Below are 4,698 nucleotides of genomic sequence, written 5' to 3'. Positions count from 1 at the left end.
GTAAATCACATGGGCATTGGTCCACTTTTCCCGTATTATTATCTATATAATATATGTATACTTTAAGATCAACTTTTACATTTACATTGGAAAACTTATTCATTCCAATAATTTTTTTTCATTTTTTATATTTATTTCATGTCTTAGTTTTTTTAAAATTTTGTTTACATAATTCAATTTAAAAAACGCATCACAAATTATAATATCTCAAAAGAAAATAAAGATTTTTTTACCAAAAAAAATTAAAAATAAATAAAGATTTTGAATTTTAAAACCCTATATCTGTACCCCAGAACGCGCTGTGGGCCAGGTCCAGATGGCTTTAAAGGGAAGATTTGGGTCATGCCCGTCACCACAAGCAACATTTATGTGCGCTGATTTCTCGATGAAATTCCCATCCGGTGAAATCTCCCGAACACGAAGGGATGCGATAACTCTAATTTTCAAAAGAATGCTTTATTAAAGCATAATTAACGAAATTAAATACTAGGATAAATTAGATAATTAATTGATTACTCAAGGAAACAAACGATTTGCAATCATTTGATATTCTTTTTCGTTTTTCTTTTTTGTTGGTTATTTTGATTGCTGGGAGAGAGTCTCGAGTTGGATTACTTTTTTTCTTTCATTCACAATATTTAAAGGGAAAAGTGTTTGTTATTTTAAGAGAGATAGACACAAGAATTTTTTTTATTTAAAATTTAAATTAAAAAAAACCACTCACTTTCTCTTCCATGATTTTCATTCCTTGTATCTATCTCTCTTTTAAAATGACATAACTTATGTTATTTAAAATGACAAACACTAAACCCATATTTAAATATGATATTTTACTCAAAGAGAATTAGAATTTTGTGTAATGAGAACTAAATAAATCTTTTTATGTTTTATTTAATATGATATGATTACGTGGATGAATCATAATCATACAAACGTGCATCATGAACAATAATGATGATTTTATAATTACTTATTTCAATATATTTTTTCTCTATTTCTTCATTATTATTCATTCACCTTATTATGATTTCATCAAATAACCCTGTCATATTACCTCTCATGTTAAATAAGACATGGAGGATCACTATCACTAAATTATGAAATTTCCGTCGGAATGTAATGAATCTTCTAAATTGCTTTTGGACAATTTTATTATTAAGGGAAAGTAGCGCAATCAGATCCTTTATTTTCAGCGTTTGGAACTTGGGATTTGCTCGTGCAAAACGCATGGTCGTAACTCGTAGTCAAAGCTGATGAGCAGATGCACGTATGAAATCCATGTCAAAGAAATTTTGAAGTTTGACTATGCTATGGGTTGAAGACTTGCAGCGGACAATTTTACAGTGATTGTAAATTGAGGCTTTGGTCCTTTTATGGTTCACACAGATAGGTTCTAGAAAAGTCATATGTTGCCAAAATTCCATAAATGGTAACATAACTCGTCAACTCATGGCTCATTGCCAGGCCATCAATCAATGTCCTTTTTTACCCTTGATGAACAACTTTCATTGCAAGGAACAATAAAGAGTGGAAAAAAAACAGTTGTGAGATTAAAACCTATGGGGGCGTTTGGTACGCGGAATTTTGAGGGATTCTCGGGAAACTGAATTTTTTTAAATTTTAAATTTTCAGATATTATCGTAAACTGAATGCAAAAATCATATTTTTGAAAATCGAGATTCCCGGACAAATAAAAATTTCTCCTGTACCAAACGCCCCCAGAGGTACATAAGTTTCTCTTGGATGGAAGACTCACGCAATTCAGTATAATTTTTTTCCCAAAATTATTTATTAGAGAAAATCTCTAAATTTTAATCTTATCATGATTTGAAAATTCTTCAAAATTCCTTTTCAAAAATAGAATTAATTTATAAATTAATTTTATAAATTTTAAATTAAAAAAAATCAAAACTTTTTAAAACTAGTCAAAATTTTCAAATTAAACAAAATCAAATAAAATCAAACTTTCCATAATATTTTGAATCAGTTTTTAAACCAATTTTGATTCAAAACTAATATGTATATCTAAATGGGCTTCAAATCGGCTCAAAACTAATAAATTGATTTAAAAAAAAAATCACAAAAAATAAAATCGGCTGGGATTAAATAATATAATTCGGTTCTTTGAAAATCTGGTTCGAGTCGAAAAATATTCACCCCAATAACCAAAGAAAAGATGGGATGATCCAAGACAAATGACTCACCGGTCATAGCCTTTAGAAATTTAAGCCATAACACTCTCGACTCTCGAGAGTTGACTTATCCGCCAACTTTATCCCTTTCTTTTCTTGTTACCCACATATTCTTTTCTTTCCAAAACTCCTAACTTCATTAAGTAAAGAGCAACAAGGAGACAAGGAACAATCAATGTGTCACCAGGGGTTTCCTTTGGTGGTGCAGAGAAGATGGCATGTATTCCGGGGGGCACCTTTAGTGGTTGACGCTGCGGCAGAGCATGCACCGGCGGTGACAGGGCAGGCTTGCGGTGGTGTTTCTAGGGGAAGAGGCAGCTCCGGCGATGATGGCTCAATAAAGCGCTGCGTGTGCTCGCCGTCACAGCACCCGGGGTCATTTCGGTGCCGCCAACATCAATCCAATTATGTGTGGTGCAGCAGAACGGTCAAGTAGAAAAAAATTGCCCAGTGATTCAATGAGATGTATCAAAGCGAATAAAGAAATTACGAAGAACCAGTGCTTTCTTTGTTTTCTGTCTTAATTAAGCTAACGCAGTATAACTATTATCATTTTTTAGTAAACAATGTTTTCTATCCATTACTTATCATTTGATGAGTACATAAATTTTTTCTATGGATTGTTTGTCATTTTCTCTAATACTCATTTTTATGAGGAAAGAAAAAAAAAATGACGCTTCTAATTTGTAGAGAGTTGCTTCTGAGGGGAAATCAATGAGAGGAGAGTAGAGGAATATAGATAGTAGCCACAACTTCTTTGCTTTGAGAATGCCCCTTGAATTTAGTTCCTGACATATCTATTTCCTCTCTCTTTAAAGCCATGATTTTTCTATACCATAACTTTTTTAGCAGGACTTGGAAAAGCAAGGTGTGTGTGAGTGTGTGTGTGTGTGGGGGGGGGGGGGGGGGGGGGTGTTCTAACGTGTCATATCCACTTCACAGTGGCAACACGTGCATTTTATTTTTGTTTGTGATCACGAAAAGAAAAAAATAGTTAGTATTGAATTACTGTGCTTAGTTGCAGGTATAAGTTCTTCTTGGCATGCTTCGGCCTCGAAATAAGCGAGCATTACATCTCCTAATCTTTTTTCAACCAAAGAAAACAATGAATCACAGAGTATTGGTCTTCTTCCTCTTCCTCATGAGAATGAGAATTAGCATAAATAAAAGGTTTCATATTTTCTTATGTTGTAGGATTGCATGAGATAAAAAAAGTAGAGAGAAATTAAATGTGGGTCCCACATTTTATATTATAAAAAAAAGAAAAATTAATTTGCACGAAAAATAAATCTGTGTAGGAAAATTTTTTGCTCTCATGTGACATGAGAAGATGATTTTCCTAAATAAAAAGCATCCAATCCTTTATGGTACAAAAAAAAAAAAAACAAGTATATATCCTTCGTTTATATTTTTCCCCTTTTTATTTATTCTTGGTATATTTGCCACCACCTACAAATCTCATGCTCTATCAAATGTAGGGAGGAGTTAGAGAAGATACGTTGAATGAGTTGAAGTGAAAGAACATTTAAATTGTGTTGTGGACCCTCATATCGGTCCCACACGTTTTTGTCTCACTTCATTTACTCTATTCATAACTTACATGAAAATTCCACCAAATTATGGGATAATTTCAATATCCTTCTATGATAATGGGAACCTAAAATTAGCATCTACCACTCTATGATGACAAGAGCGGCGAATCTCCCTTTCAGGTATGCACCATTGAATTCTAATCACATCCTCCACTCTGGCCACACACTTTGACTGGAGCATTGGAGCACCAATTAGGACACACATCTGCTTCAACATTTGGGACTGGATACCATGAAGACCAGCTTCTAACCACTGCTCATTCTCCCTCGGGACCGAACAAATCGCAAGATGAAATTAATTTTATTGAATATGTGAATGATAAAATTTAAAAAAAAGAATAATAAATTGGGCAGTTGTGCACCCTTAACGTATACTGCTACCCTGAACCCCTGATCACATGTGGTGTTTCATTAATTAGATGTAAAATTCACGGGGCGCATTTAAAATTTTGTTAATTATTTTAAGGGTTTCAATTTTTTTTATGCAGTTGGAGAAAAATTTCTCACGATTTTGACACATTTTGTGTGGGGCCAATATCTATTAAAAAACAAAAAATATTGCACAAAAATCAAAGAGTCACCCATGAAAGAAAATAATTCTCTTACAACATGTGACATATTATCTGTAATATATGACAGTCGCACACCAAATGACAGCACCTCATGGACTCATGTGGTCATGTCATGTCGATTAGAGAAGAGTTTTGGTTCTTCGGAAGCATTAAATTTTAAGTAGTCAAAACCAATAAAAATTGACAACTAATCAAGAGAGAGAAGAGAGTAAAAAAAAATTTGTATACAAATATCAATCCTCCAATGGAATACGCACACGGGGACAGGACCACTAAATTTTTTTCTTTCCATTACAATGAGAATAGGTATTTTTTTATCAAAAATGAAAAAAATTGAATATG

This window comes from Gastrolobium bilobum, unplaced genomic scaffold, assembly GCF_033153095.1.
Source record: "Gastrolobium bilobum isolate Gb01-03AN ecotype WA unplaced genomic scaffold, APGP_CSIRO_Gbil_v1 utg4848, whole genome shotgun sequence".
Taxonomy (NCBI): Eukaryota; Viridiplantae; Streptophyta; class Magnoliopsida; order Fabales; family Fabaceae; genus Gastrolobium; species Gastrolobium bilobum.
Note: the sequence above shows the minus strand (reverse complement) of the source record.